This window comes from Bufo bufo, chromosome 4 (genome assembly GCF_905171765.1).
Source record: "Bufo bufo chromosome 4, aBufBuf1.1, whole genome shotgun sequence".
Lineage (NCBI taxonomy): Eukaryota > Metazoa > Chordata > Amphibia > Anura > Bufonidae > Bufo > Bufo bufo.
Genome location: NC_053392.1, coordinates 489,908,204 through 489,930,913, shown reverse-complemented (window position 1 = coordinate 489,930,913; position 22,710 = coordinate 489,908,204). Strand labels below are relative to the sequence as shown.

Here is a 22,710-nt window from a genome sequence, read left to right as displayed (position 1 = left end):
GTTGCTTTACTTTAAACAGTCCAACTTTGTACATACAGATGATGATGCAGTCCCTTATATCAATGTTCCACAAGCAGGCTTATTCTTAACAATACGGCAGGTAATAATCTTGCAAGATACTCGGAGGGTACACAATTAATGCTTCACAGACAGGCTGCACTATCTCACAGCTATTCTGGCTGGCTGTATCAAGGCCTGGATGCCTAAATGCTGGCTTTAATCCTTGGTAGTTAATCTTCCTCCCGTATTGGCCCTTGCTCTCACTTTATAGTACCTCTGCCCATCAGCTTACTTATCTGAGCTGGTTGTACTGGCACTTCTTGGCTTGAGGGTGTCTGCAGGTTTCTCCCAGGAGGCACATCTCTTCTCTTGGGGTAATCTTCTGAGCTAACTGTGGCTCACTTTATCAACAGGCAGGCTATAATCCTTCACTAGCCTCCTGGCAGCAACTAGCAGCCTGGACTATCTAGCTGCATGTCAGGAGGAGGCCCTCAGCATATCTCTGGCTAAGATGCCCTCTCACTTCTGTGTCCACAGACTCCTGACTACAGACTAACTCCTCCCTGTCTGGGCCTGAACATTTATACTAGGGGCTCCCTATCTCCCTCTAGTGTCTAGGATGCCTAACTACACCCTAATAGGCCTGCTATGCATGTCACAGGGGAACAATACATGTAAAAACACATAGAAAATACATTAAAGTACATGGTTAAATATAATATCACTGTCCCTTAGGAGTAGGAGTAACACGTGACCCAATTGACCCTTGTGTAGTGCCCACCCCTACCTAGTGGGACACTGCATACCCCCATGCTACAATGTTGCCCGTCCTCGGCGCAACATAAAGGGGCCCTGCCCAGCTGGAGACTGCATCTGGAAAACAAAAATAATGCAAAGCAGTAACATACATCTACATTTGCAAATATATATATATATATATATATATATATATATATCAGGCAGTACTGCTGGATTAGGGACAAGTCCGGTGAAAAGGGGCGTCGTTCTCTTCTCTCAGGATAGTATAAGGGAACAGGGGGTGCTGACCTGGTGCAGCGTATCAAGAAATACCAGGATAGTCCATAATAAAATTGAAGTGCAATTGTCCATAATAAAACACAGTAGTCCCATAGAAAATGCAAACATCAAATAACAATTCTTGGAGGCTCAAGGTATATAAATGAGTCCGTACCCAGGTTTCCTTCTTATAATAGATAGTGTAAGTAATAAATACTGGAGGATTGCCAAGACAGAATAGCAAAGCAGCTTCTCAGAGGCCCATATACGTTAGAGTCATCTCTGGGCACATTTCTTTAAAGTAGCAAAAATCTCAGAGGCTCACGTACATTAGAGTCTATCCCTGGGCACATTTCCTTGGAGCGTAAGTTGCATATAAAAGTCACAGCACAATAAAAGTCCACATTATCAAAAATGGTGTATAAAATAAGTTCTGCAATGTCCCTTAATCAACCTGAAAAGGGGGTTAAAAAGGGTTAAAGGTGCAAACAAAAATGAGCACAACTTGGCTTTTTAGTTCTGGAAGCAGGCAGGAAATCCTGTTAACAATATGGCCTTGATGCCTTTGGTATTTTCAGTGGCTGACCACTACCACTGTAGTTAATCTTCCTCCCGTATTGGCCCTTGCTCTCACTTTATAGTACCTCTGCCCATCAGCTTACTTATCTGAGCTGGTTGTACTGGCACTGCTTGGCTTGAGGGTGTCTGCAGGTTTCTCCCAGGAGGCACATCTCTTCTCTTGGGGTAATCTTCTGAGCTAACTGTGGCTCACTTTATCAACAGGCAGGCTATAATCCTTCACTAGCCTCCTGGTAGCAACTAGCAGCCTGGACTATCTAGCTGCATGTCAGGAGGAGGCCCTCAGCATATCTCTGGCTAAGATGCCCTCTCACTTCTGTGTCCACAGACTCCTGACTCCTGACTAACTCCTCCCTGTCTGGGCCTGAACATTTATACTAGGGGCTCCCTATCTCCCTCTAGTGTCTAGGATGCCTAACTACACCCTAATAGGCCTGCTATGCATGTCACAGGGGAACAATACATGTAAAAACACATAGAAAATACATTAAAGTACATGGTTAAATATAATATCACTGTCCCTTAGGAGTAACACGTGACCCAATTGACCCTTGTGTAGTGCCCACCCCTACCTAGTGGGACACTACATTAAGGCACCAGTGACCGTCTGGCTTAAAATCCTTGACACCATAATCACCCCAATCCTCGTGTATGGCAGTGAAGTCTGGGGCCCAGACATATTCCCAGACTGGGCAAAGTGGGACTTTGGGCCAACAGAACTATTCCACCTAGAACTCTGCAAACACTTTCTCCAGGTTCACAGGAGCTTCTCAAACAGCGCCTTTTGAGCAGAACTGGGCAGATTCCCACTTTACTTTGCTGTCCAGAAGAGGGTGCTAGCATTCAGAGTCCATCTGCATAGCAGCAGTCCTAGCTCCTACCATCACAAAGCCTTGCTACACCAAGAAGCCCCAGAAAAACAAAGCACCCTGCAACAAGTCACCCAAAACCAGCCTGCCCAAGCCACCAACCAATACAGCCTGGCAAAGGGGGAAATCCAGATGATGATACACAAGGGTAAAGAGGAGTATATTAACGTCTGGAGGAACGACATACGAACATCACAGAAGCCGACAGTATACCAGAGCTTGCAGAGGGAGTACAAACTGGCCCCATATCTAAAGAAACTGCCCAATCCAAAAGACAGACAGATCCTGAGCCGCTACAGACTGAGCGCCCACAGCCTGTTCATTGAATCCAGACTGTGCCAGCAGTGCGACTAGGAGGCCGTGGAGGATGAGGCTCAATTCCTGCTATGGTGCCCCAAATACTCAGCAGTGAGGGATTCTAACTTCAGGAGACTGTCTGATCTCTGCCCAGACTTCACCTACATGGAGGAGGAGGAAAGACTCTCCATACTGCTGGGGGAAGAGGAGAACACAGCGGCCATAGCAGCACAATATATTACTGCCTGCCATGGACTGAGAAGAGCCTGATATACCATGGACTCCTATATCCCCAGCCTGGATGTGTCCCCACCCACCAAACCTACCCAATTATTTACTACTTGCTTTGGCAATGCTAAAATGTATTTAGTCCTGCCAATAAAGCTGATTTGATTTGATAGATAGATAGATAGATACAGGGCCGGAATGGCCTGCCGGGATACCAGGAAATTTCCCACTAGGCCGGCAGGCCTGAGTGCCGCAAGGCCGCGGCCCTGGTGACAAGTGGGGGCGGCCAGCGCGCAGGGCACAGCAGCAGGAGATGAGCGCTTCCATTGTGGAAGCGCTCATCTCCATAGTCATCTGTATCGCCGTCCTCAGGACGGCGATACAGATGTCTATGCTGCGGCAGGGGGGGGAGAGGTGTGTCCCCTCCTGTTCCTCTGATAGCACTAGGCCGGCAGCCTATCAGAGGCCTGTGCAGGCGGCGCGATGACGTCATTGCGCCGCCTGAGCCGTATAGCGAGGGACACAGGCCGGAAGAGGCCTGCATCGCATCGCTGGAGGTAAGTATAAGTGTTTTTTTTTTATGATATGGGGGCTACTGGCACATGATATGGGGGCTACTGGCACATGATAAGGGGGCTACTGGCACATGATAAGAGGCGGCTACTAGCACATAAGGGGTGGCTACTGGCACATAAGGGGGACTACTGGCACATAAGGGGGACTACTGGCACATAAGGGGGCTACTGGCACATAAGGGGGACTACTTGCACATAAGGGGGGCTACTGGCACATAAGGGGGGCTACTGGCACATAAGGGGCGGCTACTGGCACATGATAAGGGGCGGCTACTGGCACATGTTAAGGGGCGGCTACTGGCACATAAGGGGGGGGCTACTGGCACATAAGGGGGTTACTGGCACATAATAAGGGGGGCTACTGGCACATGATAGGGGGGCACTCTGGCTACTGGCACATGATATGGGGGGGCTCTGGCTACTGGCACATAATGGTGGGGGGGCTCTTATTACTGGCACATGATTGGGGCAACTATGGGGCACATCTTACTGGCACATGATTGGGGGCATCTATTGGGGCACTTATTACTGGCAGATTATTGGGTGGCACTATAGGGGCATCTACTGAGGCTAAAAAGAAGGGGTATTTTATATGGGGGGCTCTGTATAGGGTCATTTTATACTGGGACACATTATGGTGGGTACTATGGGGAATGGGGGGAGCACTATGGGGGTCATCTACAGGGGCACTGAGAAGGGGTATTTTATATTGGCACATTATGGGAACATTAGCTCAACTGGGGGCATTACAAGGGGGTATGTTTTGCACATTATAAGGAGAATTATTACTACTGGGGGGGCATTATGGTGGGCTTTATTACTCCCCCATGGTATGACCCCCTAGTAGCAGCACCAGCTTCTCCCTGCTCTGCTATCCCTCTGCCCCTTCTCCAAATCCTTATTATGAAATCTTTCTCATTAGGATAAAGCACAACATCAGCTCGGCCGAGCCCCCGGCCAAGTGTTGAAGTGGTGTCCGAGATCCCCAAGGGCCAAGCCAAGTAACTGTAAGTTTTTATGTGAAATATGTTTATGTTTGTAGTTGATCTTTATTATCGATTTTACATTGCAGATTTTATTTTATTTTTTGCAGCATATGGGTGAGATTTTATAAATATTTGTATTATTTGGTCGAAAGGCTCATTGGGGGCATTGTAACAGGACTGCAGTAGAATATCTAAAATAGCTGGTCAAGTAAAATGTTGCATGCAACAATCATTAAATAGGTGGCCAACAAAAAAGGGGCGGGTCAAAGGGCATGGTAAAACACTGTCTGAGCATGCTGAGAGTTGTAGTTTTGCAACAGTTGGAGGCATCCTGGTTGGGAAAACACTGTGATAATATGAACAATGGGGGTTCTACAAAAGAGCTATTGTGGGGCAAAGTTCATATTCGTGTTTACAAATGTGTTTTAAAATGAATGCTTTCTCCTATTATAAACAAGTAAATAATGACGCAATGCTGTGGGGCTGGTATGCAACTTTTTCCAGGGCTGGTTTTTATCCCCAGTCCGGCCCTGGATAGATAGATAGATAGATAGATAGATAGATAGATATGATACAATTACATATCAGATAGATAGATATGAGATAGCTACATATGAGATAGATAGATAGATAGATAGTGTGGGGATTTGCTCTGATAGACAGGCTTGCGGACGCAGTATAGAGGCAACGACAACATCTTTAACTTAAACAGTTCTGTGTTTATTAACACATAAGTATAAGCAAAACAAAAAGTCAGTTTCAAGATAAAACAGTCACCTTGAGTCTGGTGTTTGTTCACACCATGGATAGTCCTTGGACATAGCAGAAACCAGATGCTCTCGTGCCAACAAGGTAGCAGGCCTTTACCCAGGACCAAACTCCCAGGTCCCAACACAGAGACTGCCACAGCTTTACTGTCAGAGAGGAGTAAATTCCCACCACCTGACAGTGCTGCCTGTGTTTTATAGCCCAAACCAAGACCCGGCCTGGAACGTGGGGAGAAGCCACCCACCCTGCACTTTGGCTGCTCCCAGTAAGAGCTGGCCCGGATCGGCTTTATAGCCATACTAAATAGCAAAACCATGTTAGCCAGTACTAGCTGCCGCTGACACATGAAATTACCAGCTCTTACCTCACCGAGGCCAGTAATCTCGGTGACACATATCTTCCGTTAATGACGGACCCTTGCGCCTTCCTACAATAGATAGATATGAGATAGCTACATATGAGATATGGATAGATAGATATGAGATAGCTACATATGAGATAGATAGATAGATAGATAGATAGATATATCTTGCACCTTGCACAAACTGGAAGGACATGATAGGCTCCACTACCAACCTGCCCATCATTTCATAAAAATCCAGGCCTGAAAACAAGACCTACCAAAGCCCATAGCAGACTACTCTTTGCTAGAAAAAGTCAGCTTTCCTGGATTCCTTATATCTCACCAAGCTTTTCCCAGAAGAGGTATACATTTCCAGGAGTGTAATACACATATGAGAGGAATCTTGGAAAAAAGTAACAACCCTTGATCACTTTCCCTGCCACTGTCTCTTAATGTATATAGGCTCACAGATAAACAGGACAGCAGGCCCAGGATCCAGGGCTGTGTTCACATAGGGCACACAGTGCACCTACATCAGGCACCTTCGCAGCAAAGGCAACAGTGTTTGTGGGTATCATGGCAGAAGAGAGAGAGGGAGAGAGACCAATGATGATCCTTCCTTTCCTCTGCAGAGCCTATTACTGTTGGAGGACCTGCAGGGCTACATGACAAAAATGGTAAAGGTCTGAAGCCAGAGAACGGACTGCAAGCTTTTCTGTGTAACTGTTTTTATTTAGGGGATCTTTATTTAGGGAGTATATTTCGGGGGTCTGTATTTGTTTAGAAAGTTTGATCTGGGTTTTGTATTTCATATAAGGTACTGTACAAATTTATTCAGGTGTCTTCATTGGGGTCTAGTCTGAGGTGTTTATTTATCGTGGGGTCTGTAATTAGGGGGTCAGGTTCCTGTAGTTATTTTTGGGTTCTGTATTTATTCTAGAATCTGTTTTTATTCAACGATTTGTATTTAGGGGGTCTGTTGTACGAATGGGTGAGTTTTTTCTAGAGATTCCTTCATCTCATTAGCAAAAGTTCTTCACCTGTGAGGGGCTGTCCCCAGAGATGAAGAAGCTCCCTTCTGTCTGTTGACTGACATCTTGCCTGGCCCTGACAATCTGACTTCTGTGCTGCTGAAGTAGTGTAGTGGTGCATGCGTAGCTGCTGCTTCAGTAACAGGAACAGAGCCTCTGCGGCTGCGCCACTGCTCAGAGCATTCCTAGTCTGTTGTCTGTAGTTAATTTTGGGGTCTGGATTTATTTTGGGATCTGTATTTATTCTGGAATCCGTTTTTTATTCTGACGTCTTTATCCTGTATTCAGGAGTTTGTATTTATGGGATCATCAGGGGAATAAGACACAGACTGACGACTTTGTCTGAAAAGGTTTAAACAGCAAGGTATATTGTGATAACGTGAAGTAGGAGGAAGTTGTCCAGACACCCAAACCCTGTAGGAGAGTGGTGTGATGAGATAACAGCCAACACACAACAAGCAGTGCCATTTCTAATAACTTTCATTAATATATAAACAATAAAGAGATATGTTTTATAGGACTTTTTAATGAGGAGCTGGACTATTATTGTGACTTAAAGGCTATGTACACCTTTTGGGGCATTTAAAAAAAATTTTGCATTGTACTTATTTTGAGCTAAAATGATATATTTTTCAATTGGTCTTTATTAAAAATATGGAATCCATTTTTTGTGTAGAAAGCCTGTGGATTTTCGGACTTTTCCGTCATTTGGGGAGCTGATGGGCTCCTTATCTCCTCTCTCTGACATTATTAACACTCATTATAAGAATGTGGCTTAAATAAATTTGGGGGATTGGGTCAGCACAACCTGTATGTAGGTGCACATCACTATGGCGAAATACATATACAAACGGAAAATACAAATGTGATAGCACTCTACATCCAGCATTCTGCCCTGCCTCCATGCTGGATGAGGCATTGGTGTACATTTTGGCCAAAGTGTAATAAGCCACTCACCACGTCAAGGTCGCCTCTATTGAGTGGTCCCTAACACTAGTTCCTACCTGTTTATGGGCCATGACAGCCACACAAAGTCCAGGGAATGCAGGTCAGCATGCAAGCCAAGCACACTCTGCTTTTAACTCCGTCCGGTGCCATTACAGCTTTCATCGGATCCAGGGATACAAGTACCAACATGCACGCTGAGCCCACCATATACTTCTCCTGGAGCCAAATGGCTACTGGTAGGTTCTAGGTAGTGTTAGGGACCACTCAATAGAGGCGACCTTGACGTGGTGAGTGGCTTATTACACTTTGGCCAAAATGTACACCAATGCCTCATCCAGCATGGAGGCAGGGCAGAATGCTGGATGTAGAGTGCTATCACATTTGTATTTTCCATTTGTATATGGCTTAAATAAATGTTTATGACCGCTTAGTAGTTTAGAGATAAGGGTGATTAGATAACCAGCACAAAGCGAGAGTTAAAGCACTAGTCGCACAGTTAGAAAACCACTTAAGCCTTTGTGAATATGGCTGAATATTTTTAATAAAGGCCAATTGAAAACATGATTTTTAGCCAAAAATAAATAAAATGCAATCATAAAAATTGCCTCCAAAAGCCTTTAAGTCCATATGATTATTTGCATTGTATTTAATTAATTTCCTCTGCCAGGCCCATATCGCCCCTTTTATCAAGGTATCATATTTGTGCAGTGCTATCATTTATTTATCAAGTACAATATTTGTGCGCAGTTTGCAATATAGCAGGTACAATAACAAGGAAGCAACAGGCACAACATTAAGGGCAGAAGTAGGATGTAGAGTTTTTGTGAAAGTAGAATATAAATGAAAAGTAAAGCCAAATATGCATTAGCAACAAACTGTACAAACTGGGAGATGTGGCTGGAAGAAGTTGTCATGGCAGTCTGGGTCAGACAGAGAAAAAAAGGGAAAGTGACATTCTCCAATCAGAGGTGACATCATCTGTGAGTCAAAAATGTCTCATTATTGTGTCTAAAATATAGCCAAGTAGACATAATTGTTTACAATGTTCAAAGGGGTTGTCTTAACAGATTAAAATTTAGTTAAATGTGTTTGAAATACAAATTGATAAAGTAAACTAATAAAAGCTTAATTGTGATAATGACCTAGATGTCCTGATTCATGGTTGTTCTGCTCCATGTTCTAATTTGGTCTGACACAAAAAGGAAACGTCCTCCATTTCTGTGCTGGCACATGAGTAGTGATATGCTTGAAGGGGGCTGGCTGTCTGGCTCAGTGTAATTGCTAAGCAAGCTCCCCATGTCAAACCTGATGCAGAGAAGGGGGCTGGTTTAGCTATTGCACTCAGCCAGGCAGCCACCCCTCTTCAAGCATGTCATTACTAATGTGACAACACAGACAAGAGGAATACTCCTTTTCTGTGTCAGAACCAACCCGAAAACCAACCCGAAAGTGGAGTGGATTGGTGCTGAAGTTGGGATGGTGAGGCAGTTATTATAATGAAAGTATGAAAGAATGTTTTATAACTTTGAATTTCCAACATATTTAAAAAACGGTTTAGCTGGCAGATCAGTGGTTTAGGAGACTGTGAAGACATTTTAAGATAATCAACAAATGTGAGTTGGGGGTGGGGGGGATGTTGGGGGTTCACTCATGAAACCTTTGAATGAGCCTACCATTGTATTAACAGAACCTTGCCCAGCCTGAACAGGAACCAGGGGGCTCAGCAGAAGTTTACAGATTTCAGTTTTACTTGCAGACCATTTGGTACTAGAGTCTACCACTTATTTAGAATTTTCTCAGAAAGAAGTTGTCCATGATATGACTGGTGTCCACAATGAATACAACAAAACTTTCAATTAGTGTTGAGGGAAGTGAGCTTTGGATGCTTCACCCGAAGTCGCTTTGTTCAAAACTTCAGAATAATACTGTATGGAGATTCGTCTCCGTACAGTATTAGAATGTATGGGCTCCGATGAGCCGAAGTAAGTTATCCGCAAAGTTGTGCGTGACTTTGTTGAATAACTTCGGTAGTTGATTTTTTAAGTGGAAAACTTGGCTTCTGTTCCGAGGTACTAGTTACACACAACTTGGAGAATAACTTAGGCTACTTTCGCACTAGTATTTTAGTTTTCCGGTATTGAGATCCGTCATAGGGGAGCAATACCGGAGAAAAATGCAGTTTTGTCCCCATTCATTGTCAATGGGGAAAAAACTGAACTGAACAGAACGGAATGCTCCAAAATGCATTCCGTTCCATTTAGTTGTGTTCCCAGACCGGAGAGCAAACCGCAACATGTTGTAGTTTGCTTTCCGTCCTGGGATGCGGAGCAAGACGGATCCGGCATAACCCCCAATGCAAGCCCATAGGGATGGATCCATTTTCTCTGCCACAATAGAAAACAGATCCGTCCCCCTTTGACTTTCAGTGGAGTTATTGACGGATCCGCCTTGGCAACGTTAAAGATAATACAACCGGATCCGTTCATAGCGGATGCAAATAGTTGTATTATCTGTAATGGAAGCGTATTTGCTGAAACCTGCCGAATCCAGTAAAAACGCTAGTGTGAAAGTAGCCTTACTTCGGCTCATCTGAGCCCATACATTCTAATTAATGTACGGAGACGGATCTCCGTACAGTATTATTCCGAAGTTTTGAATGAAGCGACTTTGGATGAAGCATCTGAAGCTCACTTCTCTTAACACTACTTTTAATGCAATTTAAAAATGCACAAGCGCATCTTTTGGGTGATGGAGTTGGAGTTGGATAATGAATTAAAATAATATCCTCTATTGGTCAGCAATTGTGTTTAATCACTTAAAGGGGTTATGTCATGATTGACGTAAAAAATTAAAATCAGACATCATATAGTACATTACAATTTCTTTCTAATAAAGCTAGAACTAGCCTTATAGCTCATATCGAACCAGAGACCTCCCCATTCATTGCACCAATTATTTTGCAAGATTCTCTGCAGGCTGGAAGCTCGGAGGACATGTCCTCTCTTCTGCCGCTCTTCCCCTGTAACTGCCTCGGCTTCCAACAGTAGATATGACTTGCGACAGCTGAAGATTTAACATGGATGAATCACATTATTGTGACACGAATAAGGGATTTCACGATGACGTAAACTACATAAAGTAATTGGAGCATAAGGCTAAAAAAGAGAAGTTCTGCAAAATAATAATATTGCCAATAATGATAGTCACATGCATTTCACACGTCAGGTGCTCCTGAAGGATCTGTGATTCTAAACCCTTTTCTCGCCTGCTGTGGTGTTTTGCAGCATAACGTCGTGTTGTGCCACCGCTCAGGCCATGACTATCTAAAAATAAAATAATCTTTAACAAAAAAAAAAAAAAAACTCAAAATGTTGACCTCCTGGCAAAGTCTGCAGTTAGATTTACCAGAGGAGGGGCATGTGACTTGGTAAGACACAGCACAAGCTCAAAGGAAACAGCTGCTCATTTCATACATTAGCACTTGGCAAGTGAGCAAGAAGCTGGGATGTTTGTGGAATACCTCCGCACCGAGCATTGCCGTAAGTAACCCAGGCATTTTCCTATTGTTTTGTCCTGCGATGGTGGCACTCTTTCGGTTCCTGTCCACACAATCCTCCAGAACATTGCAGCCACAATCAAATAAATGTGCAACGGGCAGATCCGTCTTGTATATGATTGCTATGCATTTTGTTTTTTTGTTTTGTTTTTTTTTTGGTTGTGAATTAGTTAAAGTGACAAAAGGATGCGATTCTCCAGTACGCGACCACAAACTATTTTTGGCGGATTTCACATCTAATTTTAGCACCCCCTCCTCCTCCGGCGTAGTTTGAGAACTTTGCATCACAAACTTTTACTTTTTCTTATCTGTGCTGGCATAGGCAATGACTGCAAACGACTTAGTTCAGGCTTACTTCTGGAAAGCAGGATCTGTGCTGTTGTGATTTGTGAAGTAGGCTTAGGTCGGCTCGCAGTACCTCTGGGCTGCTTACAACACTGTGTACATTCTTAACAAGTCATGAGTTTTTTTGTCTGCTAATCATGCTGGATACCAAGCGCTTGAGGCTGTCTCATGATTGTGCTTACAAATACATTGCCATTCCATGTATTGCCTATAAAAAAGGGAAATAGAAATTGAATTGTGTTTTTATTTATTTATATAATTTTACACATACTCTATATATATACACCTATATTATACCTATGTTATATATATATATATATATATATATATCTTATATTATACGTATACTGTGTGTATAGGACTGAACAAAAAGTCGCAGTATGGTTCTTTGCACCTGTGTACCGGCTCCTCCCGTGCTTCTGTACTGAAATTTATTTCTGCCACTTGAGAATTAAAGATCACGTATTAAGATTATGTTACTATTTTAGTCCATACTGTGAGCACTAGAGGTTTTCACAGCAAGTTAGCATCAACACATGGCCTGGAAAGCAATGCAGTGTAAATTCATTTACATTGTTACTGTATTTCTTAGCCAATTAGTGGTGCTGAGCAACCCTTTTGCTAAGTATTAGCCATTAACTGTGAGCACTTAATAAAAGCACTTATAGCATTCTGTATTATTAAAGGGAACCTGTCACCGGGATTTTGGGTATAGAGCTGAGGACATGGGTTGCTAGATGGCCGCTAGCACATCCGCAATATCCAGTCCCCATAGCTCTGTGTGCTTTTATTGTGTAAAAAAAATTCGATTCGATACATATTCAAATTAACCTGAGATGAGTCAGAGCTTGAAAATATGACTCTTCTTTGGTCACACAAGTAAGATATGACTCTTTTATGTTAATTTGCATATGTATCAAATCGTTTTTTTTACACAATAAAAGCACACAGAGCTATGGGGACTGGGTATTGCGGATGTGCTAGCGGCCATCTAGCAACCCATGTCCTCAGCTCTATACCCAAAATCCAGGTGACAGGTTCCCTTTAAAGGGATCCATTAATCTCCTCCTCTCCCCGACCAACTGCTGATGATTGGCAGTTCTCTCCTAGAGGCAAGGGAGAAAACTAGGTAGAAGCCTGTCAATCATCAGCAGGGAGAGCAAGAATTCGTGAATTGACCATGACTCTTCTCAGGTGGATTTGACTCTTTTCCAGGCCTGGGCTGCAATGATTATGATGCTGGTTCTCAGCAACCACTTACTTTTAGCTGATGTGTGACACACCGATGAAATCAGCATTTCTGTCACTACTTTATACTGCCCTCAGTGAGGTTAGCATAAAGTTGATATAATATTAAAAATAATGGTAAAGGCATGGGAAAGTATTAAAATGACAAAAAAAATAATATACTCACTGTTCAGAAACCCCTTTGCCCCTAAACAGCTGTTCCGATCCTCACCACTGCTGCAGATATGGTTTTGACTGCAGCAATGATGTGCCATATATCACATGTGACTGCTGTAGCCAATCACTAGCCTCATCAGTATACAACATAAGACCACTGAGGCCAGTTGGATGTAACAGTCACATGTGGCATATGGGCACATCTTCACTGCAGTCATGTAAACAAAGACCGAGAGGATTGGAACAGCGGTGCTGGAACAGAGGGGGTTTGGAGCAGCGAGTTAAAGGTTTATTATTAGTATTTTAATACTTTGATATGCCTTTTACAACCTCTTTCATTCTATTATACAAAGTGTGCACATGAGTGTTTAAGGCCCCCGTAAACATTGCTGTATTGTCAGCAGCGTTGTCGGCAGGTTCGGCCAATATTCCTGACTCTCCCTTGGCAGACGATATTGAGGGAGAGGAGGGTCAGACAAAAATAAATATTTTCGCCCGATCCTTTTGTTCTCCTGGGAGATAATTTGCCACTAGAGGTGTCTGGCAGCGGCTTTGTCTGCTATTCCCATTGAATACACATACATGTTCGGGGAAGCCGGGAGGGAGTAGGGAGGAGAGATAGCTGTCAGCTGAATGATCATTTGGCTGACAGTTATTGAATGTGTATGGGGGGCCTTAAGGCTGGCCATACTCTTTAGATTTCACTCCCACACACATGAATGTCAGACACCTCTTCCAGGAGCTCATCTCCCAAGGAAAAAATGACGGCAAGTTGAAATCCAGCAGCTCAATCCTTCATTCCCGCAACATCTGCCATCTTTGCTCTATTTAGTTATAGCTGGTCATATAGTTTAGGGCTCTTTCACACCTGCGTTCTTTTCTTCCGGCATAGAGTTCCGTCGTCGGGGCTCTATGCCGGAAGAATCCTGATCAGTTTTATCCTAATGCATTCTGAATGGAGTGAAATCCGTTCAGGATGCATCAGGATGTCTTCAGTTCCAGAACGGAACGTTTTTTGGCCGGAGAAAATACCGCAGCATGCTGCGCTTTTTGCTCCGGCCAAAAATCCTGAAGACTTGCCGCAAGGCCGGATCCGGAATTAATGCCCATTGAAAGGCATTGATCCGGATCCGGCCTTAAGCTAAACGTCGTTTCGGCGCATTGCCAGACCCGACATTTAGCTTTTTCTGAATGGTTACCATGGCTGCCGGGAAGCTAAAGTCCTGGCAGCCATGGTAAAGTGTAGCGGGGAGCGGGGGAGCAGTATACTTACCGTCCGTGCGGCTCTCGGGGCGCTCCAGAGTGACGTCAGGGCGCCCCAAGCGCATGGATCACGTGATCGCATGGATCACGTCATCCATGCGCATGGGGCGCTCTGACGTCATTCTGGAGCGCCCCGGGAGCCGCACGGACTGTAAGTATACCGCTCCCCCGCTCCCCGCTCCTACCATGGCAACCAGGACTTTAATAGCGTCCTGGCTGCCATAGTAACACTGAACGCAATTTGAAGACGGCCCTGTCTTCAAATGCTTTCAGTTCACTTGCGTTTTTCCGGATCCGGCGTGTAATTCCGGCAAGTGGAGTACACGCCGGATCCGGACAACGCAAATGTGAAAGAGGCCTAATTAGATGGTTGGCTGGTCCCACTAAAATCAACAGGTTCAGTCAACATTAATCCAGCTTTATCTGTTCAACTATAAATAAATAAGGGTTTGTAAAATGTGTTTTGACATGTCAATAGGCAGTGTCACGAAACTGGGGATGATTGTCAGGGCACTGCGACCAGGGCCTTTCTTAAATTGGATGTGACCAGTGTGGTACCTTCTGTTGGTGCCCTCTCCCTATATTGTTTAAATAACTATATTAAACAATGCCAAATTAGAAGTGCCCTTTGTATGGTGCCCTATTAACAGTGGCATTCGATGGCCAATTAACAATTCTACACATTTGCCTAAATTACAAAGCCATGCAGTGCTGTTACCACTATCCACTGCAGTGTGTACACTGCTATACAATACAGTGTCATGCAATGCCAAAGTAATGACAACATACACTGCTCAGATAATTCCAACGTACTGTACATCGACCAACTGCAGCTCTTAAGTCTATACATAAAACAGCAATCTAATAACATTATTATACAGTGTTAAATACTATGCATATAAATGGGTACTGACCATAGCAGCCAATTACAGCGTGGCTTTTATGGTTTGATCTGTACTGGAAAAATGGACACTACGTTGTGATTAGTTGCTATGGGTAATAAGACTAGATAAGGTGAGAGTTTTGATAAATTAAGCCCTATACACAGTGTTTGCTCACATTTGTGTTGTTTCCTCGGTTTACCTTCCCCTATAGTAATTTTACCAGTATTAGGTAATGTTCACATCTGCAGCTGAGGTTCCTCTAGGGGCCTCCAACGCAGATTTGCAGAGGTATTGATTTACTGATTATGCAGAGGTATTATTTTAGGCAGAATAGAGAAAACTATAACGGAAATCCAACTGACCCCATTATAGTCAATTGGGTCCATCAGGCATGGTTGGGGTGCAGCATATGCTGGTTCTGGTGCTTCCATTTAATAAAATAAAAAAAGTTTTACTGGTTTTCTATTGGAAGAGAAAACCTGTAAAGCGCAACATATTTGGACCAAGCTTTACACTCGGTAGCAGCATTGGTTTTATTGGTTTAGGGCCACTTCACATATATCAGTTGTGCCCTGCCAGTTGTTTTAGGCCTGGAGCTGGACACAACTATATGTGCACAGGTCCAGCTTCCATACACTGATACCATCTGACAGAAAAATGAAGCATGCAGCGTTTTTCTGCCTGGCACTGTTTGACATCCGGCGTCATGATGGATGCGCTGGATGTATGTGAACTATCCCATAGAAAGCTATGGGATCAGTTCTGGTTTCAGCTCCCCTCTGTACCATACCATAATGGGAACTGAGCCGGATCGCCTGATATATATGAAGTGGGCCTTAGCTTGCTACAAAGTCCCTATTGTTATTTTTACTGTCTACAATTTTTTTTATAATTAAACATTTCTATAAATAATTATCTTGTTTAATTTGATACAAAAAAGGAAATGTTCAAAGGTTTAAAGGGTAGGTCCAAAGGAAACCATGACCCAGGGGTCCCTTTGAAATATTCAGTTTCTCACGTATCCATTTACGAGGGCTGCTGCACATATCTCAAGTGACTGCACATTTCAACAAAGTTACTGAGTGAAATTTCTAGTCACTAGATTCTAGAGTGAATACTATAATCAAAAGCCAAGAACAGTAGATATTGTCAGTACACTTATTGCCTAGTTAGGCTGAAAGGGTGTAATGGATGCCTGGCATAAGGAGCCTTTACTGGGCCTAAATGCATTCATTTTTGTATTTACTTTTCAAGTGGATGTTCAATGCTTACGCCAAGTGTCATTGCTGATAGTATGTTAAACTTGGTGTTTAAAGAGGTTGTGAAAGAATTGGGGGGGGGGGGGGGGTATAAAGGATAGATTACTTACTTACTTCCCGGCGCCAGCTCCCCGCTCCTTCTCCTCCAGACCTATGATGCTCCTCTGGGCTCTCTCGATGTCAACATTCGGTTTGACATAATCGCAGCCAATCTCTGGCCATGGCTGAGACCGGATCCCCTGGCATCATGTGACCCTTTGTAATGACTAAAGGGGGGCCAGTGAACGCTGCAGCCAGTGATTGGCAGCGGAGATATCAAATGTTGACATCGAGGGAGCCCAAAGGAGAATCGCAGGCCTGGAGGAGAAGGAGCAGGGAGTCGGCATCGGGAAGCAGGTAAGTCATTGTTCCTTTACAATTTCAGCCAAGTGTGTGTGTGGGGGGGCTTGCCAAAATCCCCTCATCATTATTGCTTTAAGTGTACCTGTACTTTGAAAAAACTCAAGATATATCACAGCGACTTATTGATCCGTGAAGCGGATCTGTCACCCCTACCAATCGCTAGAATGAGAAGAAAGAAGCGCTGACACAGAGCGCTCTCTCGCCTCACTGCAGGAGACGGAATCGAGACGGACTCATAGACTTCCTACTGAGCCCATCTCCTGCAGTGAGGAGAGAAAGCGTGATATGTGAATACTTCTCTCTCCTCGTTCTAGCGATCGGTGAGGGTCTCAGCACTCAAACTCTGGCCCGACCAATGAAAAACTTTGATATGATGCTATGACATATGAAGAGTTTTTTACGTGCTTCAATAATGTGTAGTTGAGCTTAGTCATAGTCTCAACATGTGAATACTTCAATCCTTACCTGGGATCCATCAGAACAAACAAAGCCAGGGAGATGGCTAAGGAATTAGAAAATAAAAACCTATCCGCAAGTGTATGAGTACAGCACTTGGCTATCTCCATCAGTCCCACAGACCCTGAATGGACCAGGTGACCATGCGTAACCATCAGTGTATTCAAACTCCTCTAGAATGGGGGTGTCGGTTTTACTGATGGCTTCAATGGTCTTTTTTAATGACTGATTTCATGGTCCTGTGGATAGGTGATAAATGTGTTTTTTGTGGGATAACCCAGACGTTTTCTTATGTTATCAGCTATCTCATGAGAAAAGGCTAAACACAGGATGCTTCCATTAGGATTAATGGACAGGAAGTTTGCGCTGTGTAGTCAAATACCTCCTCTTACAAGTTTACCTTTATCTTTTCTATCTTCAGTTGTAATAGGTTTAAGAAACTTCTATATGTTATTACTGTCTCTGTGACAGTCAATATGTAAGTTTAGAATTACTGTCTTTCTTGCCATTAGCACAAATATATGAGAACTTTTTCTTAACATAAAATGAATAAAAGGGATTGTGACAAGATGATCCCTTCTCTAAATATTGCTGTCCCTTTGATCAGCTGATCATCATAGGTTTGGCTTCTAGACCCCTTAGAAGTCAGCTGATTGCTGCAGGTCCAAATCAAGGAACCCCTGGTGATTAGCCGTTATTGCCAGGGAAAGCTCTGGCCGCCTAAAAGCTGCTGTATGGGAAATGCAGTATTACATTCTGGCTGTTCAAATGAATGGCTGGCTATGTAATACATGGATGAGCAAGGTCCTCCCCTGCTAGAGCTGCAGATACTTAGTGGCTCCCCATTATGGTCAATCACCGTTTGCTTGGATGCGTTCCTCTTCATCTAGAGGAAGCCTGTGACTGAGCTACCATATCTTTATGACATCACTGTTGAGTGTAATTGCATTTTCAGATCATAGAATATGTAGCACAACCACGGAGAGGAGGCAACCTTGTACTTCTACTGAAAAAGAGATAAGCGTTTTGGATCCAAAGGCTTCAAAAACTGGATCCTATGGGCCTGAACTGAGAATATGAATTACAATTTATTTTTTATTTTTATAAATGTCTCTTGATTTACTTTTCCATTTGGATTTAGTGAGCTTCTACATCATGAACTGTATATGTATATTTCATTTACAACTGCAACATTGAATTTAAATTGGATTCCATAGTTTTTGGCAATAGGAAAAGATTTGTGTGGACTGTTCTGTGGAGATTATCTCTGTTTTGTATATAGTTGTAACCATGGTAATATAATGTCATCAACTGGTGCCGGGCGGGTTATTTGAATGGTTTCATTTCACTTTAGGAGTATCTATTTTTGAAAATGGCTTGTGCCTGAGCTGAAACGTGTCGCATGTATTCACACCGATGTGATAATAAAGTGACAAGTTGGAAGGTAGTGCCGCTCTCTTTTGCACTCTTAGGCCCACAGAGTCAACCTACATGTTGATCCCTATAGGCAGTCATTTCAGTTTGGGAAAATGCTGACTATAAGATTACTGACAAGAAGTCCTGTAAAAAGTCTGCACCATTATAACTCTCATGCTTGAAATGATTTGCTTTCTACAAATTAGGGGATCATCTGAGTATAAAAACCAGACAGTAGGACACATACATACAGACAATATACAGTATCTCACAAAAGTAAGTGCACCCCTCACATTTTTGTAAATATTTTATTATATCTTTTAATGGGACAGCACTGAAGATATGTCACTTTGATACAATGTAAAGTAGTCAGTGTACAGCTTGTATAACAGTGCAAATTTGGGGTGACCTCAAAATAACTCAACACGCAGCCATTAATGTCTAAACTGTTGGCAACAAAAGTGAGTACACCCCTAAGTGAAAATGGCCAAATTGTTCCCAAAGTGTCATTATTTAGTGTGGCCACCATTGTTTTCCAGCACTGCCCTAACGCTCTTGGGTATGGAGTTCACTAGAGCTTCACAGTTTGCCAGTGAAATCCTCTCCCACTCCTCCATGACAACATCACAGAGCTAGTGGATGTTAGATACCTTGCACTCCTCCACCTTCTGTTTGAGGATGCCCCACAGATGCTCAATAGGGTTTATGTCTGCTTGGCCAGTCTAGCACCTTTACCGTCAGTGGTCATCTTGGAAGTATGTTTGGGGTCGTTATCATGTTGAAATACTGCCCTGCGGCCCAGTTTCTGAAGGGAGGGGATCATGCTTTGCTTTAGTATGTCACAGTAAATGTTGGCATTCATGTTTCCCTCAATGAATTGTAGCTCCCCACAGCCGGCAGCACTCATGCAGCCGGAAACCATGACACTCACCACCATACTTGACTGTAGGCAAGACACAATTGTCTTTGTACTCCTCATCTCGTTGCCGCCACACATGCTTGACACCATCTGAACCAAATAAGTTTATTTTGGTCTCATCAGACCAGGACATGGTTCCTTAGTCTGCTTGCCTTCAGCAAACTGTGTTTTTTTTGTGTGTATCATCTTTAGAAGAGGCTTCCTTCTGGGACCAAAGCCATGCAGACCAATTTGATGCAGTGTGCGAAGTATGGTCTGAGCACTGACAGGCTGACCCCCCCACCCCCACAACCACTGCAGCAATGCTGGCAGCACTCATACATCTATTTTGAAAAGACAACCGCTGGACATGATGCTGAGCATGTGCACTCAACTTGGCGAGGCCTGTTCTGAGTGGAACCTGTCTTGTTAAACCGCTGTATGGTCTTGGCCACCATGCTACAGCTCTGTTTCAGGGTCTTGGCAATCCTCTCAAAGCCTAGTCCATCTTTATGTAGAGCAACAATTCTTTTTTTTCAGATCCTCAGAGAGTTCTTTACCATGAGGTGCCACGTTGAACCTCCAGTGACTAGTATGAGAGAGTGTGAGAGAAATAACACCAAATTTAACACATCTGCTTCCCATTCACACCTGAGACCTTGTAACACCAATGAGTCACATGACGCTGGGGAGGTAAAATGGCTAATTGGGCACAATTTGGCAATTTTCACTAAGGGGTATACTCACTTTTGTTGACAGCAGTTTAGACATTAATGTTGGGCTATGTGTTAAGTTATTTTGAGGGGGCAACAAATTTACACTGTTATACAAGCTGTACACTGACTACTTTACATTGTATCAAAGTGTCGTATCTTCAGTGTTGTCCCATGAAAAGATATAATAAAATACTTACAAAAATGTGAAGGGTGTACTCACTTTTGTGAGATACTGTAGAACATATTGCAGTGGATGTGAAACTGTCACATTTTGAGAGTCTTAAATGTGGCCCTAGTGTCATTAGAGGGACCTGTATTAAAGGGGATGCGCAGCCATATAAAACTAGACATAAAACAATTCACTTACTAACTAAAGTAGTTCCAGTTTTGGATACAGCTCCCCTTTCTGACCCCCAGTCATATGACCACAACGAGCAAGAGTACAAATATGTGGCATGATGCTGCATCTGCCGATCATATGACCTCCTCCACTTGTAGCCCTGCTACAGCATGCCTATCCTTTCAGGTCAGCTAAGCACCTGTTAGTTGGGTGCAGTCATCGCTAGAAGCCCCACCCTTTAAGCTGGATCGTATCATCGCTAGAAGCCCCAGCCCTTAGGTAGATCATTTCATTGCTAGTAGTCCCACCACCTTCGCTGGATCATACCTCTAAACTATGTGTAAAAAGGGAGTTCAGGCGCACGCTACCATGGCTGCAATGCAAAAGCAAACAAGGACTACAAGTAGCAGCACACTGCTCTATGCACATCTCAATAAAGGGGCAGCTCAATAAATTAGAATATCATTAAAAAGTTAATTTATTTCAGTAATTCAATTCATTACACACAAAGTGGTGTATTTCAAGCGTTTATTTCATTAAATGTTGATGATTATGGCTTAAGCTAATGAAAACCCAAAAGTCAGTATCTCCGAAAAATAGAATATTACTAATAAGCAAATAAAACCAAATACCCAATTAAAAAATTATTTTTAATGCAGAAATGTTGACCTTTTGCATTAATTGCTGCATCAATGCAGAGTGGCAGTGATCAGCCTGTGACACTGCTGAGGTGTTATAGATGCCCAGGTTGCTTTGATAGTGGCCTTCAGCTTGTCTGCATTGTTGGGTCTGGTGTCTTATCTTTCTCTTGACAATACCATTCCATTTGCCCCCTCAAAGTGACCAATAATAAAGCTCCTCTCTGTAAGGAGCTTTGTTATTGATTGTTTCAGGCAGCCTTAGCATCGCTGCACTGCCTGTGCCATTCACAGTAAGGCATATTGGTACGTCTTAGACTTTTTCCGGGGCGCGCGTACCCACAGAGAGGACTCTGAGTGCCCACTCTGGCACACGTGCCATAGGTTCACCGCCACTGTCCTATGATATATAGTATACTTTTCAAATGACTTAGTGAAGTTGCAGCCAGTCAGTCGCAGGGGGAACACGTGAGGTGCACGGTGGACTGATGAGGGGTCAAATGGTATAACACACAGTTCATCAGTTTACTCACGGTTAGCAGAAAGCCTCCTTGGGCTAGCAGCACAGTGTTGAGGTGGACAGCACGAAATCCTCCGGGGCACGCTCTGTGGTAGGAAGCATCAGCCAAGATGGTGGTTGAGGTGCCCTTGATGTTAGGGGTGCTTGTTGCGGCTGAGTCCCTTGATGGTTTTTGTCGTGACGCCAGTACCGTTAATGGTGGTACAACCAATAGTGGTAATAATGAGGTAGACAGTGGTAAGATGCAACTCACAACTTTTACTTTAGAGGTCTTTCAGTTGCAGCAGTACAATTATGCAGTCTTTAGATGATACAGAGGTAATTCTGCAAATCCACTGTTGTAGGCTTGTCAGGTTTTGTGGTTTTTGGAGCAGTGGGTTACTTCAATATCAGTGGAACTTCTGGTGAGGTTGCCGGAGGCTGTGGTATCCTTCACCTAAAATATCCCAAAGGTCCTTTATGCCTGGTTTACGGCTTTTATCCTTTGGATAAGGTTGAATCTTTCCTTTTCTCTTGTCCCTTTCTGGACTAAAACTTTTCTTTAGAGCTGACGTGCTGGATCTGCACCTTTTCACTCTCTCAGTGTCAATATACACACTGATCTTCACACTGACCTGTGGTCTCAGCTGAACTGATCTCCACTAACCACTGACCTGAACTAATCTGTTCTGATCTGATCTCCTCCCTCTCACTAGGCCTGTCCAGGGTATATATAGGACCTGAACTTTATCCCCATCTAGTGGTGGGATGTATAAATTACACCTAATAAGCCTGTTAACAGGGATTTTGCAGATACACAAATGCAAAGTTACACATAACAACCTAGTGCTTGTAATAGAGTAAAAAGTGCTTTTAAGCAGTGCCTACACACACACGTAGTGGGACGCTGCAAAGTGATATACAGTAGGTGCGTCTGTAAAAGGAACATGAAGAAATTTGATCCCTTTACGGTTATAAGAAATATGTTTATTA

The 22,710-nt window shown here is 43.4% G+C and overlaps 1 protein-coding gene across 2 annotated transcripts in view; it reads left to right on the top strand.

Annotated features, from left to right (window-relative positions):
- The window catches only part of RASGRP3 (RAS guanyl releasing protein 3), a 168,917-nt gene that overhangs the window by 46,509 nt on the left and 99,698 nt on the right, over window positions 1-22,710 (top strand). Inside the window, exon 1 of one of the 2 annotated variants that reach the window (XM_040429551.1) lies at window positions 10,980-11,180. The exons of the other annotated variant lie outside the window; for it this stretch is intronic. The gene's annotated coding sequence lies outside the window, so the exon portion shown is untranslated. Of the gene's footprint in view, window positions 1-10,979; window positions 11,181-22,710 lie in introns of those variants that run through there. 2 annotated transcript variants of the gene reach the window in all.